General features: G+C 39.5%; 1 protein-coding gene and 1 long non-coding RNA gene across 3 annotated transcripts in view; one reads left to right on the top strand and one right to left on the bottom strand.

Moving 5' to 3' along the window:
• The window catches only part of ROBO1 (roundabout guidance receptor 1), a 610482-nt gene that overhangs the window by 292396 nt on the left and 292854 nt on the right, over positions 1-25232 (bottom strand). The window lies entirely within an intron of this gene.
• On the top strand, positions 17205-22075 carry LOC308476300. The gene is made up of 3 exons (XR_013985839.1): positions 17205-17266; positions 20743-20776; positions 21644-22075. It is a non-coding gene; the product is annotated as an uncharacterized lncRNA (long non-coding RNA).

The following is a 25232-nucleotide window of genomic DNA, read 5'->3' as shown; positions in this document are numbered from 1 at the left end:
AAACTGGCAAGTTCACACTTGTATACGACACACATATTCATGAGGTTTCCAGTATCATGTGAGAGTTATGCTTAACTTTCATGAAGTATACATGCTGCAGGAACAAGTGTTCTCCCTTCTCATGATTTTTATACACTTTGTCCAAGCAATTAAGAGGGCCTGGAGGGGAGGAACTGAGCTTAATTTTTTGTGTATTATATTTAAGGTCTCTGATATACACAGTAGAGTGGTGACAAATTGCAACCCAGTCTGCTGCAGCAAAAGCAGCAAAGAGCTCCATGTCTCATGAAGTAGCCTATAGATCCTGAAAGCTCATGTCACAATAAATTTTAAGTTTTCATGGTGCCATAAGACTCTCTCTTGCCAATCCTCTGGAATTTGTCGCTATGGAAAGCTCCAGAGTAGTTTTATCAGGCACCGTTAACTGTAGTTTCCACATGTTCATGATCTCCTGCACAACATCATCCCATGTGTTGATGGCATAACACCCTGTCAATATAATCCACAGACATTCCTACTGTACACAATGAGGCAACTTGGCTTAAAGTTGTTCTAGCTCCCACTCTCTGACAGCGAGACTTTGCAGAGTGGCAGAGCCACCTCTGCAGCCCAGACTCTCATGGCAAATGCAGCAAAGGCAAGGGCAGGATGACCAGGCTTGATGTCATTTCAAACGGCAGTGAGACTGACTTTTGATAAAGTGGATCCCAGGCTGGCTCAGTCTTGCTGCCACCCTTGGCATGTCCAATTTCAAGGCTTTCTGGTAGCTCCCACTGGTGTGGAACCCAACAGCATGTCTCTTGGCCATTCACTTGGCATGTCACGGACATGACAGCCCATAACTGAGAAGGGCAGCCTGAGCTAGACGGCAGACAGGCAGAAGGAGAAGAGGGAGACTTGCAGATTTCTCAGACAGCTGAAACCAGTGGGCTGTTGCCTCCTCCCTCTGTAGCTGGAAGAAATGCGGCTTATCAACACAGGAAAGGCAGGCTGGATGGGAGCCAGCTCTCTGAGGAATCACAGTCACTCATGGCACATGGTAGGGAGAGAGATTCCTCAGTGGAAGAGGAGGTAGCTGACCCTGTCAGTCCCAGAACTAGACGAATGGAAAAAGTCCAAGACAGAGGACGACCCCAGAAACGTAAGACTAGGAGGTTCAGGATATTCTGCAGTAGCCGGAAGTATTCTTCAGATGAGTCAACGCAATTGTGATAGATGGCCACTCGGGTAGAGTGATCAGAGACTAATTGCTTGTATGCAATAAATCATCTGTTGATTACCTCTTGTGTGCTGTCTTCTCAAGCCAGAAGCCGGCCAGCTCCTGACACTTGGCCATTCACTCAGGAGATAGAAGAAGGAGGTTGATGTCAGAGTGGCACTAGTGGCATTCCACTGGTGTCAGCTGGCAAGAGGCCAGCTGAGCCAGGAGAGCTGGGCAAAGGGACACCCCTGTCTAATTAACCCCTCTAGCCCAAAACCTTAGGGACTCTACTCCAGATTTGTGTAGAGTTTGCTCCTTAGTCTTTTCTTCTTCTGAAGATATCCCTCAAGACAGTGAAGGTTTAAGATCAGAATTTTCATTCTCCTAGATGGGTTACCTTCCCAGGTTAATAAGCCCCACCTGCCCCTCATTTCTCTCTACAGAATATGCAGAAACTGCCTTCTTGACCATTGGACCCACTATTGGTCTTGTCCGCTTAATTCACCTGTCTTTGCATGCAGAGAAAGTCCCTAACTCATGGAGGGTTTGAGACCCATCTGCTACACTCACATGGTTTAGCTGGCCATTCAAAGCTGTTTCTGGGATGTTGCTGCTGTCACATGCTGATAGCTTCTAAGAGCCACATGTGAGAGCTGAGTGCAGGGTTGGGACCAAAGGTTGACAAACTACCCCAGAAGGAAGAGGATGTGTTTCCCATCAGAGGTACTACCCCTTCCCTAACACCCCATACACAAAATGCATACAGACACCCCTCCCTGAACTAAATGGATATTAAAAATATGTGTGTGGTCTTCTTACAAATGAGTATTGTAGAGTCTGGGCTGAAACGCTTGCAATGCCTATGCTAACAATGGAGAATTCATATTAAATTAAAACTTTAAACTTCATCTTAAATTCACATGAAAATATACGGTAAATTAATTTGAAATCCTAATTTTTTTAAAAAAATAATGTTAACAACTTTCAGTCTACAGTTTGAGGTTTTTACTCCTGTCTTTATGCATTATTTCTTATAAGACACCATATGACAGATGCTACTCAACATGGTAAAGGGATCCATTTGCAAGGAGTAAGCAAGTAGCTAATAATCAGTGTTTTAATATATTGTTCATTGCCATGATAACTTTAAGAGTTAGGAATTGAACAAAGCTAATATAAAACATCACACAGTATATAACCATAAGATGACAGGCAGTCATCTTATGTTAGCTTTTTGGCACAATTTCACAGCACATAGCAACGCAATAAGGCCAAGATACTACACTTGCTTTTCTATTTTATTATTTTTCAGCAAAGCTGTGTTTTTGGTTTGTCCTAGCGAAGATTGGAATGATAAAATATTCACCCCACTTACAGAGAACATTATCACACAGAGCTCAGCAAGGCTCAGTAAAGTGAAATGAGCACAGTACATCAAATATTTTCATGAAACACGTAATTAAAGGTTCTCTGGTATGCAGCCTAATGGAGTACAAAGTATAAATCACACAAACTAAAGAAACAGCACTAACAACTCAATTTCAAGCAGAATACCTAGTCCCGGAAGGTTTAAAGCCTCGGGTGACAGGAATTTACTGTTCTCATTCACAGAAATGATCTGCAGATCTCAGTGAACTTTTTTTGGTGGTGGGGGGGTGTATTTTGCTTACTAAAACAGGTCATTACAGAACCAAGAAAATGATCAATCTCAGCAGTTTAATTCCAAAAAGAAAATAAATAGCTGGTAAAACCTAGAAGAACAGTGTGATATCATAAGATGTTTGATTCTGTTCTAATTCCAGTTTCTCTGAGCTATGTCATATTGAACTCTAAGGCCTAAAGGGAATCCTTTCTTGGAATGCAAAGCAGATTAACTATTGTTTATGTTTCCACGTCATTATAGTAGATTTAGGCTAATAAGCTGCGTCAATAACAAACTTTATGTACAGAAATATATGTACAAAACGACTTACTGACACACAGGAAAACAAAAGGCTCAATTATTAATTAATAAGGTAAACCAAAGTAATATGCACAAGATGGGGCTTGTGTTTATTCCCCCATTCAGCAAAAGAACTACCTACTTTGACTAAAGTACTTTAGGGAACAGGAATAGTTAAGTCAGGAATCTGTGAGCTATCCCTTGCTCCCAATGTGTGTGTACACCCACAGACTACACACAGAGTAGGGGCAGAACTCCCTTCTGTTGATTTTTTAACTCAAACTGAAGCTCAGTAACAGAAGCCATGGCTTTGGCTAGTGGTGGTCCCATTAATTTTCCATCCCATTAATTTCAGTAGGTTATCCTGTAAATCAGTGTTATGTTTTCTTCATTCCTAAATAAAGAAAATGCTGATATATAAATGCTGAACATGCAGGTTTGTTAAAATTGCACCATAACACATGTTAGAGCCACTGGAGCAAAGATTAAAAAAATACTTTTTCACCTCAGACTGCACTTTCAAAATGACTGCTAAACTATGAGGACCATAGCATTATAAGATATACAGAACAATTTGATGAACACATAGATGCAAACATCAAAGCCAACAACAAAAACATTCTTCAAATACATTAGTAGCAGGAAACCAGCTAGGAAAATGGTTGGAGCTTTGGATAACAAGGGAATTAAAGGTGTCATAAAGGAGAATGCGGGTGGCGCTGTGGGTTAAACCATAGAGCTTAGGGCTTGCCAATCAGAAGGTAGGCGATTCAAATCCCCGCGACAGGGTGAGCTCCCGTTGCTCGGTCCCTGCTCCTGCCAACCTAGCAGTTCGAAAGCACGTCAAAGTGCAAGTTGATAAATAGGTAACGCTCCGGCAGGAAGGTAAACGGTGTTTCTGTGCACTGCTCTGGTTCGCCAGAAGTGGCTTAGTCATGCTGGCCACATGGCCTGGAAGCTGTATTCCGACTCCGTCAGCCAATAAAGTGAGATGAGCGCTGCAACCCCAGAGTCGTCCGCAACTGGACCTAATGGTCAGGGGTCCCTTTACCTTTACCTTTACCTTTAAAAGGAGGTTAAGGAGATTGCAAATAAGCTGAAGCAAATCTTTGCATCTGCCCTAACAGCATAAGATATGGGGCAGATCCCTGTACCTGAACAATCTATCTCAGGAAAGAAGTCTGAGGAATGGAAGTAGATACCAGTGAGAAGATGCCACATTCTAGGCCTTATTAGCAATTTTTTAAAATGGGGAAATCACCAGGCTCAGATGGCATCCACTTTAGAGTTCTTAAAGAACTCAAATATGGAACTGCATTCTAACAAAAATTATAATGTGTCTCTAAGTTCACCCTCCATACATGTAACACAGTTAAATCAAACAAACAAAGGAACCAGTGGAAATACAGAAAATTGGAAGCCACCGTCTTCATGTCTCTTCTAAAAAAAATGGTGGAAAGCATTATTGAAGATAGAATTACGAAGCATATAGAAGAGTAGGTTGTGCTGAAGGATAACCAGAATGACTCTTGACATTCAGCTTTTAACTAGTGGCTTGAATAGCTGTTGGTGAGATCCTTCTGCTGGGAGTACTTGGGACCAATATTACCAGCATTTCCTCAGATTGTTCCACCAGGGTCTATGCTGCAAAAGATCCAGCTGGTCCAAGTTGTGGTTCAAACTGAATTAGGAATCTGTTTGTTTTACATGATCTTGGCATAAGACATAATCTTTTAGTCTTTTAGAGCTACAAGGAAGTATAATTTGTCCTTTGTAGTATCAAATTCTAAACAAAGTGATTTAGATTCATTTTTGCTACCAGTAGTTGAATACATGTCTACAGTCAGATCCCTCACATGAACTTCCTCACATGAAGAAAGACTCACTTCTATAACTTCTTTTGAGAAATTAAGAAGATATATAGACCAGGAAGGGATTCTTAAGTCTTGATGGGCACTGTGTCATAGTTGATTTAGAACATTTTGCAAACTATAGCTCAAATTGTTGATCCTGCTAGATCTATAGTAAATACTGTGAACTCACATCAGTTCATAGTTACTTACAAATAAGAACCACACTAAAGTATATTTAATTCAGCAAAATAGAAATGGGCATTTTTCTTCGTTCTTCTTCTTCTACAAATTTTCATAAAATTATGACACCTATTGGTTGGGATTTAAGACCATCCAAAGAAATAGTGGCTACAATGTCACCTCATTATTTCTGTATGACTGAAGGAGGCTATATGCTCCACATGATGCCATTTGAATCTATGCTCATATTCAGTTACTACTTCATATATATTTTTAGGTGGAGAAAAAAATCCTCCATAACTTGAAGTCCTATAATTATTCATCGTAGCATAGCCTGATATATTTATCCATCCCAGTTTCTAATCTAACTGAAATGCTTGTTGGTAAGCCTCTAAGCTCCAGTAGAAATTCACTAATGAGCTCATATTCATGTTATAGTTGGTCTTCCCTGGAAGATTATGAAAACAAAAAATATATAGATGGGAAACTCCCATAAATTAGAGTTGAAAGAAAGATTTACATGACCTTATTGTGAACCAGAGAGGTTTTATGTGTTGCACTCATTATAGAAAATCCTACCCATAGAATTTAAACACTAACCAGACAGGAATGAGGGATGTCAGAAACACTGTGATCCGACTCTAAATGCAGATTCAAGTTTTGCAGCTGATTGGCTGCTTCAGTTATGAAGGGCCTTGGATTTTAGTGCTTCTGTAGTTAATTGATGTTTTGCTTATTTAAGCAGTGTCTTGGCCACAAAACAATGATCCCTGGATAATTCTAGAAGCAGCTGTTGAAAAGAGAGGGGTGTATAAAGTCTTTTGCAGTTATCAGAGTAAGTAGATGTGGAGGAGGAGGAGAAGCTACATTTTCAAAAGATTTCAGGACATATAGGACTAACAATTAACAATCACCCACTTTACTAGAAGATAGAATGGTGGCTGTTTGGGGGTGTTGAGTACAAAAGGTATTTTGTAGTAAGTTGCAGGGGAATACATCTTAATTTTCTGCTTATCTATTTGTGGTGATGTTAGATCTGTTGGGGGGGGTTTAATTACTTGTGTATGTGTTTAGGTTGTTATATCCTTGTTTTTTAATGTTCATTTTGGTAAGTTGCTTTGAGTTTCACTTTTCTGAAAAAAGCTACTAATAAATATAATATAATATTATATTCTCTCACCAGATAGCTCAGTCAGTAGAACATGAGACTCTTAATCTCAGGGCTGTGAGTTCAAGCACCATGTTGGGTAAAATATTTTTGCATTGCAGAGGGATTGACTAGATGATCCTTGTGGTCCCTTCCAACCTACAATTCTATGATTCTATGAATTATGTGGGGTGTTAGGAGTGGTAGTATGTATCTTTGATGGGGGACATATATTGTGCCTTCTGGGGTAGTTTGTCCACCTTTGGTCCTCACCCTGCACTCAGCTCTCACTTGTGGCTCCTAGAAGTTGTCATCATGTGACAGTACCAACACCTCAGAAACAGCTTGGATAGGCTGGCTAAACCATCATTGTTATGGTTGCCTAATTTATGTTTCTTCAGAGCAAACACATTGTCCATTTACAAACTCTTACAGGTACAGAGTTTAAATATCAGTTTAAATAACTGATATTTTTAAAACTGCTTTGACAAACTATCTTCTTTTGTGCAGAAATTCCATGTCGATGAAATTCCATTTGGCAGAGTCACTATGTTCCCCCTACATGATATTTCAGGGGACATGATGAAGAAAAATAAAACGAGAGATAAGCTATGTGTTTTTTTTTTAAAAAATATTGTTGCAACTCTCAAGGGTAACACTTGTCACATGAGCAGAGTGGAATGCTAGTTCAGAGTACAGTACTCTAAAAGGAGAGAACTGTATGAAGACCTTGTGAAGAAACCCCTCTAGAAATTGTAAAATGTTGCAAGGTTCCGCTAACAAAAAAACCACACCTGTAAATAAAATTTGGATAGAGGCAGACAACCTTTTAACATAAGTGGAAGAGATTTGCCCTTAGGAGTGGATGATATCAAATAAATAAAGAACCATGTGCCATTTTTTAAACGAATGCACATAACAGCCTTAAACAATGGTTTGACTTTTGTTCTCACTGCTTTGAATAGGCAGGAAAGCTAGTAATTATTACCATCAAAAATTTGGAGCATTGTATATTTGACAAAAACTTCATTAATGACAATATGCTTGCAAATGATATCTATTTATTTCTTATTAGATCTTCTGGATAACAGAATTTCTTTAAATTGAAGAATAACCACTCTCTGCAGAACTTAATACTTGCTTCTGTTCCCCCATGATTCACCTATGAAAATGGCAGGAAATAACTGTATGCTGGGATACCATGCCAAATTTCATCATATGCGGTGATTCATAAAACTGGTGGAAAAATTACAGCGCACAACTCCTGTGATTTTATGGGTTAATGGCATTGCAAATGGATTTTTGTTGGAAGCAATTAACACAGACATGAGTGCTAAACTTCTGCTAGAATTCCAGAAGTGGTTTTTATGTTGCGTGAAAAACCACATAAAACATGGAAATGATCAGGTAAGGAAACAGAAACAAGTGCTATGTTGTGATATCCTCCTGAAATCCCCTGCCCTTTCCATCATATCAGTGACAGACAGCCCCATGGGTCTCATGGAGACCATGAAGTCCTGAGCCAGAACACAAGAGGCACTATCGTTCTGGATTCCTCCAACGCTATACTTGATACTTCCTTTGCTAGATCAGTCAGAGAAGCTGCTGGGCAGCAGGGTGGATGGTATGCCAGCAGCAACCCAAGATTACTGTCTCCTTGGCCCAATAATAGGTGCAGGTCTTCATAGCCAGTTTCAAGACAAGGGTGTTTCCTGGTAATGGACATGGAAATCCACTGGATCACAGCTTCTACCCACCCCATCTAACCTTTGCATAGCACCAAATGTGCTGGGCAGAATACCTGTGTTAGATAAACCCTTCCCAGCTCCCTCACCCAGGTATCAGTAATAATCAGAATAGCACCCTCATCCATGATCAACTGATATGAACTCTTTTTATGCACCATTCTGGCATTAAGCAATAGTACAACAGTACACCCAGGCTGGTGGGCACAGCAGACAAGCAACCAGGTACTCAGATATTCAAGGAACTTCCCTGTTTAGGGAAGCTTTCAATGTTTGATGTATTACTGAATTTTAATATTGTGTTGGAAGCTGCCCAGAGTGGCTGGGGAAGCCCAGCCAGATGGGTAGGGTATAAATACTACTACTACTACTACTACTACTAATAATAATAATAATAAGTTGTGTAGGAGCAAGGAACAAAGTGTAAATAGCCTCACTCTGCCCTTCAGTGATTATTTATCACCTCCCCATGGCAATGTCTCCCTCCACCCATGATCATTGCAATAGGGGTTGCATCATCCTTCCCTCCCCAAGGACACAGTATAAACAGCAGCCACCCACTGACCCCCCCCAAAAAAGTACTACAACCAATCAATTATCCTAGAATGTTTCTGATAGATTATGTACAGTTTGACGAAGAGTACACAAGACTCACTCAGTCCCTGATGCTATAGGAATGTCTGTGCTTTTATAAAGTATTGTATTTCATTCCTTGCCAAATTCATATTCTACAGTTTGAAAAGTATTTTATTTTTAGTTAACAGATGCAAAAATGAGAAGCACTTCAGCAGAAAACATGATTGCTTCAAAGAAACAAAAAGGTGCTTGAAATACAAAGAGAGGGTTTTCAGTTGAAACAGTGGCTCGTTTTTAATGGAAATTGTTGCAAGCGTTTAACTCAATATCACAAAAAATTGAATCAATCTGAAATATGCTCATATACTTATAGCATTTATAGCATATTCATTGAAACAGAGTAAGTAATAAGATTTATTTAGATGAAAAGGATAGAATCTTGCATTTATTTTTATTTTTTAAAAAGGTGAAGTTCCAAGAAAAAGATTTGATATAATAGTCAAGCTGCTTGGAAAGGCACTATGTCCTGTTCAGAAAGTTCCCACACTCAGATGGATGTCAATGGTGGTGCCAGTGAACCATTACGCAAAGCCCCCCAAACACTTTGTAAACTAGAATCTGTAAGGACAATAGTAAAGTTCAGTGCTAGAAAGAGATAGTGTGTTGAATACACAATACCAAGCTTTGTCTGCTCAGGATTCTGTTGCAAGAGAAGGCTACTTAATCTCCTCCATTTGCCCTGGGGATTCTAACTGTTTTAATGTGTTCTTTTTGAGAGCCTGTGAACTGCAGAATACAAGCTGGTAACAACTTTCTTTGGAGCTGAATTGGTAAAACCTAAAGCCTCCAACACAAAATGCTGTCCCAATGGTGCTAATGAGCACAAAGACAGCCTTTAATGGTGTTTGAAGCTACCCTGGTTGAGGTTTCATGTCATCCCTTGGTGAAGGGATTAATTGTTTGGCTTGTTTTATGAGCATCCAAACTTATGTCTCAAGGTAGAGCGCAGTCTCTGCATCCATGTTTTGAATAATAAAGCCTGATGCATCTTTAATAATTTCTGAAACTTCAGGTTTCTCTTTGAAAATACAGTACTGATAAACGCAAACTGTTTGTACTGAACTTGATATAGTTTGATAAAGGACAGTTAGAAAAATGCATCTATTTAAGATGTAATTTAAATATAATCCCATCAAAGACATTGTAATTATGTTTGTATGCAGTTGTCCTACACTAACAGGAACTGGTAGTTCTTAATTTAAAGAACTCTGCTTTCCAAAAAAAAAATTGCATCTTCACTAATCAACTGCATATACACCCTACTTTTAAAGAGCATTTTGATTGATTTATTGTATTTCTATGCCCCTTTTCATTCAAAAGAATCCCAAAGTGGCTTGCAAACAATAAATAAAAGCAACATGATACAGTGCATCACAAGTACAACATATATCATATAAAATAATAACAATTCATCAGTAAAACAATTACGATCCATAAAACACTATTAACAAAGCAGCAAGCCAAAAAAGCTAAAGATCAGAATTACAGCAGAAGTCATATTCTATGATTAACAAATCAATACAGCATTTATTAACTGTTTTTTTATTTCCTCCCTTTCCCCCTTTTCTTTCTTTTTTCTTTTTTTCTATTACATTTTATTGTAATTTATATTTGGCGTTAGCAGCCCTGAGCCCGGCCCTGGCTGGGGAGGGCGGAGTATAAATAAAATTATTATTATTATTATTATTATTATTTAAAAAACATTTTGAAAAAATATATATTTAATTTGCCATAGCTCACCATTGCCATCTAGTGCCACATTTGTATAATGCGCTTTACAACACAGTTAAAATGTTTTATTTGCAGCTATAATAGCTGAGTCCTAAATTGAGTGTGTATTGCTTTTTAATCCTTGTTCAACACCTCATGGTTTTAGATTCTTTATAAATAACTTGCACCATACAGTCGTACCTTTGTTCTCAAAGGGAATTCGACTTCCAAAAATGTTCGGAAACCAAGGCATGGCTTCCGATTGGCTGCAGGAGCTTCCTGCACTCAATCAGAAGCTGCAGAAGCCATGTCAGATGTTCGAGTTCCAAAGAATGTTCCAAACCGGAACACTCACTTCTGGTTTGCGGCGTTTGGGAGCCAAAACGGATGAGCATCAATGCGTTCGACAACCAAGGTACGACTGTATAGTGAAGAAGGAAAAATAGCAACATAAAAACAAAAGTTGTGTATTGAATTTTAAAAAAGCTGGTTGTTTCCTACCTGAGATCAAGAGTCTTGCACAAGGATAGCAAACTTTCCACTTCAGATGCTATCTATTACCAAATTACATACTCCAAATCTATGCACTTAATATGACTGTTGAAGAAAGTGTGCTTGAGTCCAGATCCACAGTGCATTCTATAACATCGTGTATTTAAAAATTATAATTTAGATTTTCTGGTAGGTCTTTTCTCTTTTGATTTTGCTAGGAATAGCTATATTTTACATTCACATTTCATTTCTCCTCATTCTCTTTGTGAATCGCTTTTCTCCACCCTTCAACCCTTCTTTCATGTCCTACTTTAAATTTATGCATTAAACTATAAAAAGGTTAATACGATGCAACTGTAGTTGAAGTGCTAATGAAACACCTAGGGCAACAGATAGAAGAAGTTCAAAAGCTGCAGCAACTTAGAAAAAGCTGCATGATTCTCTGTTTCTAACGGCTTCTTTTCAAATGATATATAATCCATACATACACTGTCAAACAGTCTGCAAGCCCAAGTATAGCCATAGATCTTTTTAAAGTGAGTTTTGAAATGTCCCTGTCATAGGATTTCAAACTATATTAGAAATAGTTAGTTGTTCTATAAAAATAATCTCAAAATAGTTTAGATTTCAGAGGTATCTTGGAAAGTGTATGTTTCAGTTGATCTGCAAGAATTATATTAAATCTATTTTTAATAGTGCAGAGGGCGCTCTCCTCTGCACATAGTACTATGCCACACACAAAAGCCTGAATATCAGGCTTGTAAAGATCTTCTGCAACAGGCTTTTCACTACAGTAAACCTATATTAATGTCCTCTGGAGGAAGCAGTTGTCATTTCCACTCTTTATTGGCAGACAGTGACTTCCTCAAAGATCTGGCCAAAGACCTGGAGCCCACTGGGAACCTAGCTGGGAGAAGTTTGTGGGATTCATCATAGCATTAGTCAGTTTCTAGGAAAGCAAAAGGCAAGAAACATGCAAGGCAGGCTGGGAGAATAGGGTGAAGCAGGGTCAGACAAATCTAGACTGGGTCAAGCAAGAAAGTCGTCACTTGCCTAGAAAGTCTTGAACATGAATGAGCTTTTTCTGGAAGTTTATGACACACATCTACTTGACTGAGCTGGGAGGCAATTAGAACCTGTAAAAAAAGGTAAAGGATGCCTGGATGGTTAAGTCCAGTCAAAGGCAACTATGGAGTTGCGACACTCACCTCACTTTCAGACTGAGGGAGCCGGCATTTGTCCACAGACAGCTTTCCGAATCATGTGGACAGCATGACTAAACCGTTTCTGGTGCAATGGAACAACATGACGGAAACCAGAGTGCACAGAAACACCGTTTACCTTTCTGCCACAGTGGTACCTATTTATCTATATGCACTGGCGCGCTTTTGAACTGCTAGGTTGGCAGGAGCTGGGACAGAGCAACAGGAGCTCACTCTGTCACAGGGATTCGAACCTCCAACCTTACGATCGGCAAGCCCAATAGGCTCAGTGTTTTAGACCACCTGTATGTGCTGTCGGATAGCCATCATAAATATAAGAGATTAATTAGATGGGGTTAGATTGTTCTATGAACATCTGAAGGAGTGCCTCCTTAAGAAATTTTAAAAATATATAATTCTAGAAACTTGTGCTTCTGCACACTGGTTCTAAAGGATGCCAGCAGTTCAAGATTTATTTTCCAGCACCAACTGATTTCTACTTGTTTAAGAGGATAAAGAGCTTGTCAGCAAGCCAGAGCTGGCAGTGTACTAAAGACATTTATTATTTGTTACATTCGCAACTCTTGATTTTTCAATCACAACCACAACAACCATGCAAGGTTGGCTGGACTTTGAGAGTGCAGTTTGCCTAAGGCTACACTGTATGCTTAATTGGCAGGTAGAAATTTGCCCCAATTTTGCCACATCCAGAGTTAACACGCTTGTCAGTAGATCACATTATTTAATTCTTACAGCAAAAGAAAAAGTCACTAGCTTTTAATGTTCTATTTAGTTAGAAGGATCTGGTGACAGGCTACGCAAAGTATCTGATGGAGTATCCCAACGGTGCTTCATTTGTTCTTGGGAGGATGGATAAAGGCAGCTGATAAAGGTTCTGATTGTGGACTGCTGTTCCAATAGCCTCTACTGAGAGCTGTAGCCTGAAAAAAGAGAGTTGGCTGGCAAGGCACCAGTGAAAACTCTGGAAACTGGAGTTGAACATATGTTATAAGCAGACTGAAACTGGCATTGTTTGTACACAAACTGACTGGGTTGGAAAATATAAAGGTATACCACAAGGGTTGCCAACCTGTGGGAACATTTGTAAACTGGAAAATAAACTGGCTACAATAAAATGCTTATTCCAAGCCTAATATCAGTGGGGGAGGTACCAAGGAAGGCCTTTGTAGGCCCCATGTTGGAAACCCCTGGTCGGGTACTTTATTGTTGAATCTGTTTAGGCATCCTGTTGAACTGGCAACCACAGCAGCCTGTCTTGTTACATTTTAAAACCAGGGTTTTGTTGTGCATCACCCCTATGTGCTAGCAAGTTCCTCTGTTTTGCCTATGCCATTAGACCACCTGTTCTTGCTAGCCATGTGTTGGCGTCATTGCTTCAACTCACTGGGATTGGTACAGAGTTTGCTAAACCAGAAATGCTTCAACACTTCTAATCATAGTTGTGCTGGCACACAACTGATCCATATACTTATTGCAGTAACCTTACTGAAGGGAAAATCTTTCTTGTAAAATTAGTATTAATTAACAGTCTTTATCTATATGCATTTATTATCTTATATAATTTTATGCTTGCTGTACATATTGGCGGAGCTGTTAAAAAAAAAGTTCTCACAACATAAAATAAAACTTTTTTAAAAAATCCCAGTAAAGACAACATTTACTCATTATGTTTGTGCTTTTTAACTTAAATTAGATATGTCAATAAATGGATTCTTTTCAGTATATCACACATACAGCTTTTGCTTTGCTGTGTTTTACTTCTAAACAAAGTATCACCTACTTTAAAGCTGAACTTTCTACACCTGTGCTGATAAAATATGATTATCGGTGTGGGTAAATATTTATGTGGGGAAAGTGTATAGTAAAAATTATTAAAGGCTATTACACCCACTGTGGACTTTTAAATGGGTTTTCGTTGATAGCATACTGGCAGAGATCCACATGCACACACACAAAATTGCTTGCACAGGGATACTTTTCTCACTGTGTATGTGTGAAGCAGGTGTTTCATGGGCTTCATGCCATATTTATTTGTTAGGCAAGGCCCAAGGTCCAACGGGTACAATTTACTGGTAAGTTATCCTGTGCAAGTCCCTAAGTGATCTGAAGTTGTACAAGAGTAAAGCTTTTACGTAGCTATCAACTAATCGTGACGGGACTTGCAGAGGAGAGCTTCCCTGTTGATTGTGCCTATAATCATTGGTAGTGCATAACTTAAGAAAAGCTCTGAGGTGCTCTTAGTTACTCAAAGGGTTGAGCAGAACCCTGTGCTCCTACAACGAACAGTGGTATGCCTTTAAATCAAGTATTATTATGATGACAGAGATTAAACTGGACCTGCAGATTAGACTCCAGTTTCCTTGGGGAAGAAAAATATTCTGAAACAAACAGGTTTGGATGATTGAAACAGAATCTTCTTTACTTTTCAGAAGAATTTCACCTACATTTTAGCTGTGTAATTTTTGGCACTGAAAAGAAAGCTGTATGGACACAGGAGGCTGTAGTTTTAGATCTTCATGAGTCAAGTCTTGAGACCTAAAAGTATGGTTAAGGAGATGAATTACATGAAATCTCCATTAATATGTGACTCTTTAACCAAGCTCTTTGCATCAAAATAGAAAAAGCTTCCATGACTTGGTTGGCTGTGAAGCCAACATCTGTGACCTACCTTAATGTCTGTGGGATCACTGTGGACAGATAGAGCCTCTTGGTGATTATAAATTACAGTGATCCCTGCACTAAAGTAAACACAGATATATTCACACATCTGTGTTCTATTAAATGAGCAGCAGCTGCCAAAATAAGCACTATAGTTTATTTATTGGTGGAAATAATATTGTATGTGCTTCTCATAAGCAAACTTGGTTTTATTAAAATAGGCAGTCTTTTTAAAAAAAAGTTCAAAATTCTTTCTATCCTGGGGGGTGAATTGTTGTTTTTTAAACAAAGGAAATAGTTAATGAAGTGAATATAAAATGATGCCTAATTTCTTGAATCTTACAGTTTTTGTTGAAGACTAGCAAGTAGAGGCAAAAGGAAACTCATTTGTGAAACAGTGCTGTGAAATAGCTAAGAATGTTATAATCCCTGTGGAACCCTGTGACTCCTCACTATAGACCATGAGCAGCACTCCACATCAATTAGTGCAGCCATAAACAATAATTACCTCCATGCTTGTATCACTGACCTTCTCACTCCTCTTGTGGCATGGCTTCTATCATCATCTAGCAGCAGATGTGCTGTATAATGCATGCATTCTGTTTATGGTTGATAAATACAGTATATGACCAGTGTTTCCACTTTTGAGTTGTAAAGCTTAATAATGCCTTATACATTAAAACTTTTAGTGGCCTAGCGTTGGGGCGAAACCAAAACAAAAATCTCTTGAAGGCATGACTGAAAAGTCAAGATTGCTAGAAGTAAAAATAAGGAATGTCAAGGGTACTACTTCATAACAAGGTACACAAATGTCCCTCCTTTTAATCTTTAATGCTCTCCACAGATGACCAATCCTCAAATGAATAGTGAACCTAAACAAAATTGTTTATGTGTTTCTGTTGTGTGTGTGTATGAAAGGGAGCATTTGAGTTTTTCAGTGAATTTGTAGAAGGGGTAGGTCTCAGATGTATGCAAATCTAAAATGGGTATACTTCAAAATGTCCAATTTATTGACCTCATAACAATATGCATGACTTTTAACTGCAATCTGTGGCTCTTCTTACTTTCTTGAGTTATATTTTCTACTTATGTTTAGAATTCTCTGCCATGGATTATCTGATTATTTTCCGGGCTAGAGACTGTTGGCTTCAATATTGCCAATCGATACAGTGCATAAATGTTTTGTGGAACAGCTTCCAAGTGCTTACTGTCTTATGATACGTTGCAGCATAGTTGTCAATACATGATGTACAGTCTGTCCTGTGCTTGAGTTCAGCTGCTTGGGTTCTGCTCTGCATGCACTTATTCTTGCTTTGTGCTTGGGGGACAATTGTAGCTTGGATTGATCTGTGATAGCCAGATATTTGCAAATGTTATAGTAAGTGATCTGCAAGAACACACACACACAGCGCTGTATAACCAAGAAAAGTAATAATATGGGAGAGTGACTATGCCACTCTGCCCATTTTACCACTAGGCAGCACTCTAGGGTTCCCTGAGCATAAACAATGCACCTTTATAGGATGCTGGTTTTATTATTATTTCAAGAATGACAGTTGTACATCTCCATAGCATGTTTGAAAAATAATTAGCTACTCATTTTCTTCCTGGGAGGAGTGCAGAAGGAAGAAACGCCAAAGAGCGTCTGCAGCAGCACAACTGGATCTGACCCAGCTGCAACAAAACATGTCTCTCCCATATCAGTCTCTACAGCTACAGCAGGAGCTATAACTCGCCAAAGGTTTGACTTTGGGGGTGGGCTCCTCTATTGTCTCCTGAACAGACGGATGCCACTAAAAACAACTCATTTCTTCCCTCCCTCTTTGCCTCCAAGTCTAATGTCACATGAAGCTTTTTTCAGCCTTCATTCTCTATTCCTCAAGCTGAACTGTGCATTACTGGTTCCTTTCTCCTCCTTTTTAATGTAGTTAAAATACCATCAATTTAGGAATATTCTGAATATAGCTTTCTTCACTTGGCCTTGCAGGTGAACCAACGGAAGATGTGTATATATAATGTATATGGTTGTACTGGTAGGTGAAATGCTCACTTAAACCTCAAACAATATATATTCTTTCACTTCCTTTGGAATGAGACTTTTCTTCATCCTGGACTGTGCATTCTGAATGAGCTCACTGAGGAAATATAACACCAAATAAATCCTTACAATAAGTTATGCCGCAAGCAGCCATTCCTTAACAAGCTCACACATTTGAGGCCAGAGTATCAACAGCTGTCTCAGAAGGCTGCATTCGGATATTCTGAAAGTGCCTGTGGCCCCCAAATAAATGTTGTCAGCAAGCGTTTTTCCAACTTTTTTTTTTTTTACTTTATATTGGTATAAAGAATGCTTTTTATTCTTCTTTCAGAAACAAAGACAGCTTTCTCTGATCCTAACTCTTGAGCACGTGAGTAGGGGGAAACTGATGGTGAGCAGCAAACGCCATTCCACACAGAACAACACTTCTCTGTTTGCCAGGTGAGACTCCAAAAAGAGAAAAGAGCTCTTCTAAATTAGACTCCCTTTCTCATTACCAAATGCATGTATCAGGTGCATGTGAAAGTGGGTACTACTGCGTGTAAATTGAATGATAAGAACTGCAGTTAACTGCAGCAGTGATCCATGCTTAAAAGTAGAAATTGCTCTTCGGAGACATGTCTATCTGCCCATCAACTCAAGATAGGCTATGATCCAGTGAAGTAAACCCATATATGGAAGCTGTAGTTTCACATTTGGGATTACATAAGAAGAAAGATCTGTATGCTTATAGAGCTCACCAGGGCTACACGTAGCATGTGAAGATTACATGAGGCAGCAATAAGATATTTACAAGCCTTTCTATATACCACAGTCTTATAGGTTAACTTGTTTTAAAAATAATTTGAGGGACCCCACGGATGCAGAATATTTACATAATCACAAATGTTGGCTTGCATGTGGACATGTGTATATGTGTTTCTCCCTGTCTGTCTTCTTATTCCATTTATGTACCAGTTGAAATTCAATGAGAAATAAGCCTTCTCTTTCTGATATTATGCATCTTTGGCTTCAATCCAAAATGGAAATGATTTTATTTGATTAAGCTTAATGATGCTATCATTAATCATTTTATGTACGATAGCATATATTCCCTGATGAAATAAGTGATTAATCTCCTTAATATCTGGCCTGTCTTCTATTGTCTTCTATTTACTTAGTCTTTCTTAAGATAGTTGGCAAGTGTAATCTCTGTGTCAAGTTTATTTGTTTTCTTGGTGGTCATGATACATTTTTTATGATATGAGCATTTGTCATCAATTTTATGAATATCCTTGATGTGGCAGTACAGAAAAACTAGAGCATGATCACTTCATTGTCTGGTCCTTGGAGAGAATGTCAATATATATAAGGAAGGAAAGATTCAACACAGATGCATATTTCAAAGAGCAACAGAATGGGGGTGTATTTCCTCTGCATTGCATTATTGTCAAGCAGGATATGTATTTGAATATCCATGAAATTGTGAAGGAGCACCATTCTGGTTGTGTCACCAACATGGAGACAATCCTTCTTCCCATGACAACAGCTCTGCAAAGAATCCCCCCCACCCAATGAGGATGGTCATAGGCATAAATGTTTGTTACAATGTGAGCTCTGATGTCATCTCAGCCCAGCAGAGACACTGGAAAGGCAGAGAGTCTAGGAGTAAAGAAGCAAGGTGAATAAAGGACTTGGGAATCTCTGGCTTTCCAGATGTTTTTGTACTTCCAAGTCCCATCAGCCCCAGCCAGTATGGCCTATGAGCATTGTAGTCCAACATCATTTGGATGGCCACAAGTTCTCCATCTGTGGGTTAAGAAATGCAGTCTAGGGAGTATGAACAGAATATGAATAGAGTTGCCTGGAAATCAGGATCTTGATCTGGAAAGACAGAAGTCTGAGGAGCTCCAGCACACGGGGCACTGTGCTGTTGAAGGGCATGAAGGCAGACAAAACAGATGGCTGGGAAGCAAAACTACAATGGAAAAGGGAGCTGACAGATCATGAAGTCTCTCTGTGAAAGGTGGTTGGATTTTTCATGCTGATTAAAAAATAAATCTTGGGCTGCTGGTCTATCATTTTCATTAATAATAAGCCAACACAGCAGTGCATTATATTAATTTGAAATTATGAAGAAGTCTTAACGATATGATGCTATGAATTTTCCTTAAGAGTCCTTAGAAATACTACATACAATTTTCTGTGTGAGGAGGATTATAGCAAAATTATTTTTCATCGCTTTGGAAACAATCATCAGAGTTCCAGCTATGTGTATTATCTTCCTTCAAATAGCCATTAAAAAATGGGACAGTATCTAAATTATATGCTATGAGGTTTTGAGCTAATAATGAAACCTCTAGCAATGACTGGCTTAGTTCTTTGGCTGTCACAGAAAGGTTAGGCCAGGGCAGTCCAACACATAGCCCGATAGCTGCATGCAGCCCTCAATGTCTTTGTGGGGGCCTTCGGCAACATTTGATGCCCCGCTTGCAGCCCTCGTACTGCTTTCTGCAAGCCGGTTAAGTGGGGCTTTGAAAGGATCCTAGAGTCCTCCAGCCTCATTCCCAAAGCCTAGTTCAGGCTTCCTCAACCTCGGCCGTGCAGATGTTTTGAGACTACAGTTCCCATCATCCCTGACCACTGGTCCTGCTAGCTAGGGATCATGGGAGTTGTAGGCCAAAAAACATCAGGAGGGCCGAAGTTGAGGAAGCCTGGCCTTACTAGTGCTTTCCCAGCTTTAGGAAGAAGGAGGGAGGGCTTTATGACCCTTCCAAAGCCCTGTGCATCCATGCCAAAGCCTTGCTTATCCAGCTTTGGGAAGGCAGTGCAAGGGCTGGGGGAAGCGTCAGATTTTGCCCTCACTCCCTTCCCACCATGCAACAAGGTAGTGTGTGGCTCACAGGTTCTCTGTCAAAGTACTATTGTGGCCCACTTGGTATGAAAAGTTGGACAGCCCTGGGCTAGGCAGTCAGTTGGTCTTTGCCATCCTGGCTGAACTGTCTGGACCCTAGGGACATTTTGTCTGGACATTCCTAGGACAAGGTCCCTTACTAGAATCAGTGACTTTAGGAAAGGACGCTTAACAAGGATTTAATGATCCAGGGAAATGAGATGAAAAAAGGGTATGTTTAAGGAGAGAGGGGAAACGGGGGGGGGGGGGAGGGCAGAGAGCAGACAAGTGCATAGCTGGTAACTGCAGAGGTGGCAGGTGTGCATAATTCTTTGAAATAATATTTGGCTTCAGAACTCTAGTTGTATTCAAAAGTCTATGCCAAACTTGATTCAGAAGAATTTTATTTTCAAGTGATCTTAACACCACAGTTGTAACAATGTTTTGGTATTGAAGTTGTTAAAAATCTTCTCTTTGTGTATAAATTTTGGTACCCATTTTTCATTATAAAATAATGCAAAGTGAGAATTATTAAATAGTTTGAACAATTGTTCTACTGTTTTGAAGAGGAATGCTTTCCTTACTTCCTATTTTGTGTGGAAGATGGGAAGGCGAATGACCAGACAGATGCCCAAAAACATGTACATGTGCTACTGACTGTAACCAGATGTTTGGATGGTGAAAGCATCATGTATTATATGATGTTTTCTTCAATGGTTGCAAATAGGAAAGTGATTGCTGTGATAGTATCTCCCATGTGCCCACTAGAGGGCAATCTCTAGAAAGCAGATTAAATTCTATATAAGCATGGGAGTTTACTTTTCTGTGTAAGCAGTATTTTTATTTTGCAATTATCTTCTCCCCACAGCTTACAAGAACTACATAATTATACAAAATAATCTCCTGTAATTTCACTAATGAGAATATTATGTTTCAAAACTGAAGCCATTGCCATATGTAAAAATTTAAAAAGCCACGATTATTTCTAATTTTAGTATTGTGTTTCTTAGTCTGGCTCTGTAATCCTGTTTTTATTTTATTGCAGGCTAAGGGAATTTCGGTTTACTTCCTTTAACAAGGTAAACTACACAGACTGATCCTTATATGCTCCAGTCAACATCGTGATACTCATAGCTAAGCTGCATTCGTTTAAATTGAGCAATGAGTGAATACTAAAATTTTCCAATTACCTGGAACTGTTAAGAAAGCAGAGTAAGCAGGGGGGATTCCAGGTGCCCCTTTCCATTCAAGGAACAAGCATTCCCTAATCTGCCTAATCTATTATCCAGGCATTACTGGAGTCTTCTTTCTCCCAGCTCTAACCAGCCAAACCTTTTCCTTGCATAGCCTGTAAGAGAGTCTGCTGGAGGCTTAAGGCTGGAAGGTTTTAAACAACAACAACCACAAAAAGGAGTTACTGCATTTCATTCAACCTGAATAATCACTGATTGAAAAAGGAGCTAATCAACACAACACAGAAACGAATTCAAGATCCTGGAAAGTAAGCCATACAATGGGCTGAAAAAATGTGATTAAGGCTTTCCACCTTAATATATATATATATTTTATTTAACAAAGAAAGTTACAGGCTTTCTTGCATGTGATAAAAACCAGAGACAACAGTGAAATAATCTGGGGCATTTACAACGACTTGGAACTAACTCCAACTAATTAATGTCAGTCACCTACTTGCTTGGAGGCATGTTCTTTTATTGACGTGATCCATGAGCCCCATTAAGAGGTGAATAGATCCATATATGCAACTAGCCCTCCAGTTTGCCACCTGAACATTTTTGTACACACAGTCCTTACTTGGTCTTAATAGTCTTATTGAAAATATTGGGGCCATACCTAAGTTTAAGGTCTTGGAATTTATTCAAATGAAGCAGTTCTTTCTGTGCTTTGAAGTTTTGTGTTCAAAGACATTTGCCTTGATCTCCACGCAGCTGCATTATTAAATGAGAACAGCAGCATTTGAAATCTACGCTGTGAGCTGATTCACACAATGCCCTCTGGAAGATGGAATGAATGGATCTAAGTGTGTTCCTGCTTGTTTCACAACTATGAAGAAGGCAGCATACATCAACAGCCACTATGAAGGACAGTGATAGAAAGGCTTGCAGGATGGTTTCTTATCAGCTTCCCTTATGCTTTCTTGGAGTAGGGGAGGAAGAAATGGCCATACTTTAGTGGCAAACCACATGCTTTACATGCCAAAGGTCTCAGGTTCAATCCCTGGAATCTCCAGGTATGGATGGGAAAGACCCCTGTCCGATATTGTTGGGAGTCTTTGCCAGTAAGTGTGGTCAATGCTGAGATAGATGGACCAGTGGTCCAACTTGGTGTATGGCAGAACTGCACACGTGTGTGTGTAGGATAGGGAAAAGAGAATGTTAAAGGGAACATTTCTTTTTATGATCCACACACACTTGCTGCTCCATAGCATACTTTCTTCAAAACCAATAGTGTTTTTGTATTTTCCACTTTGCTGATTCTTGTGCACATTGCTACAATAACTACACGTTGGAAAAGTTACTGTACAGAGTCTGAAATAAGCTTCTTTATCCCAAAGAAATGAGTACAAACAACTGAATGACAATGGCTGCATATGGTAATTCTTTCTAAATGAACAATCAAAAGTAATTAAAAGATAAGACAGACCATAGAAAGCTAATAATTTACATGAAAAATACAGAATTTGTTGCTTACAGTGGACTTATTCTTTTCTCCAACCCATTTTCTATATAACTTAAGTGCAAGTTACATTTTACAGTGTAAAAGGTTATGAGCAGAATCTGACCTGCATTAGTTTTAATGGCATTCATCCTGATCCTCACAGTTACTTTGTAAATTTATTTTATTGCAAACCCCCTAATACTCAAAGTCAGCATCCTTAGGATCTCAGTTCCACTGATAAGCATTATTAATGGAAATAAAATATGAAAAGACAATAAAGCTAGTTGAGAGATGTGCCATTTTCCCTCCCCCCAAAGCCATTTACCATTGGTGGGGGACCCACCCCCCCGATAAATAACATAATGAATGTTGAGAACTCAGCATATTTTTGAAATCATTCCCCCACTCCCCTAGGTTGGTAGTAATAACATTTCAGCTGCTGGGGGACAAACATGAGGTTCTAATATAATAAATCTAGGAACAGTATTAGTTGTGACTTGCCTGTTTATAACTGCTGCTGAACAAACATGATTATATCAATTTAAAAACATATACAGTACACTGTATTAAAGAATTAATGTCAATGTTCTAGTTATTTTCATCAACTCAAATCCACAAATGCAAGACCATGAGAATTGTTTGGGCATATGGTATTTTACTGACTCCACATTGCACTAATCATTGTGTTTTATCTATGCTATGAGTTGAAGAGCTGATAGAAAAACCTTAACTTTATGCACCTTTACACAGTTATGAATACTCAAGCTTTTCGACCAGTATTACACCCACATAAAACTAATGAATTCCATACTTTTACATGTTGAGCATTTGTAAAAGATTTGAGTCTGGATCCTGGAGTTGGATTCCCCTTCTTCTGGGGATGAGGCCAAGCACTCTGAAGCAGATGGGAAATGGTTTACAGGGAGAATCCTAGAAGCACTTCCACCAGATGAGCCTGTTGTGCAAGCTCCTCTCTGGCCTGAGGACATGGCGTTGCTGTCCCTGGACTCAGAGGACTCACACAGAGAATCCCCCCCTCACTCAACTAGAGCAGAAGAGCAATAGAGCAGGCTAGGCCTCTTTGACAGAAAAGGAACCTTTCAGTGGGGATGCAGCTGCTACTATTATGTAGTAGCAAACTCAGTCTGAGTTTGATGGCTAGTAAAGCAACATCAGAGCTGGTCCCCTTAGGCAGGCATAGGCAAACTCGGCCCTCCAGATATTTTGGGACTACAACTCCCATCGTCCCTGACCACGGTTAGCTAGGGATGATAGGAGTTGTAGTCCCAAAACATATGGAGGGCCGAGTTTGCCTATGCCTGCCCTTAGGCTTGCCTTGTACTAGGCCTCACATCACAACACACAGATGAGAAGACTAAAGAAAATATAGTTCTGCTGAAAGTGAGAATGATCAACAGAAAACATGATGGAGCTATATAAAAGAATCATATTCATTTTAAATGTGATCGTAACACTAAAAGAAAATGTAGAGATAAGGTGTACAAGAAAAGTCACATAGCAGGGAATAGAATAAGAAGGTATCAGGTTGTTTATCATCATCCTTCATCAGTAGATCTCATGGCGGTTCACAACATAAGATGTTTATGCAAGTGGAAATTGCCACTAGTATTTCTATCTACTTGCCAAACAAGATTTAATCAGGAACTGTGTAGTTTGGGGGATGTACCTTACTCACTAAGCATAATGGTGGGTGGAGACCAGAATTTGTTATACTGATGAACCATTTTTACTACTTTCAATCACAGTGGAATTGTGCAGGGCTTACTTAGCACCAAACACTCACATCCTGCATCTACTGCCTTTTCCAGGAAATCCACCAATATCAAGATTCCTGCTACTGCAAATGGTCACTGTGCCCGCGTAATGTACATTTAAGCTATAATTGAATTATCACCTATGGTATGCTTTGTATTGCATTGCCATTCAACCATAGTTGTACCTTATATATGTCAACCAAGGTTTCACAAAATGGGCTTTAATGAAAACCGTCATAAAGAAATTTTTTATGCTGTAATCCAATATGGTGCAAGCAGACTTCTGCTCAGATGACAGGATTTCACTTTCCCCCTCGTTGTCCCTAAAGCCCCCTACACACCCCAAGAATCCGCTCTGAAGGGTACCCTAACCTCCCTTCCAGAAGATTTTGAGGATGTGTGGGGAGGTGGCGTAGAATGGAAATTAGTTCTGTTCAGTAGGAACAGCATGGAATATAACCCTTAGTCTTTAAGAAACCAAAGGAGTGTAGTGTGGGGAGGGCTGGGGGGGGGACCATAGTCCTGGGCACATGATTTTGATGGGGTGTGAGCCAGGGATCCCTACCCTGCCTGTTACCTGGGCATTGGAGCTCCTCCAGCATAAATCCTGGCTATGCCCATGCTATCTACCATATGTGTTTTGTTCTGATCCAATGCCAAAACCTATGGAAAAAGATGTGAGGATGGTAGAAGGTTGCTGGACAATAGCTAGCTCCAAGTGAACAATTTACTCCAACTAATTTTGTACTCAGACTGAGGTCTTTTATGCCTCTGTCTGCAGACTGCCTCCTCCATGTTCTACCTCCTTACAGAACTTAAGAGCCTTAAAGAGTCAATCCTCTGGCCTGAAGACAGGCACACCTTCCTGGTGTGCTCCTGGCACTGCCAAACTGGTGATGTGAAGTCTCGTTCTTCAAGCTCAGCAGAAGGTGTCTTTGAGGATCCAGGATCTGACACTATATGCCCTGATGGTTTGGGAGGTTCCTCTGTGAGTTTTTGTCCAACCAGCTCAGGTGTAATGGTTTCTCTATGTACCGCAGTCAGCTCTGAGCCCTGACCCAGACCCAGTTCCCCATCTGGAGCT

Source organism: Podarcis pityusensis (genome assembly GCF_964106645.2).
Source record: "Podarcis pityusensis genome assembly, chromosome: 4".
NCBI lineage: Eukaryota > Metazoa > Chordata > Lepidosauria > Squamata > Lacertidae > Podarcis > Podarcis pityusensis.
This window is presented reverse-complemented; position numbering and strand designations above follow the sequence as displayed.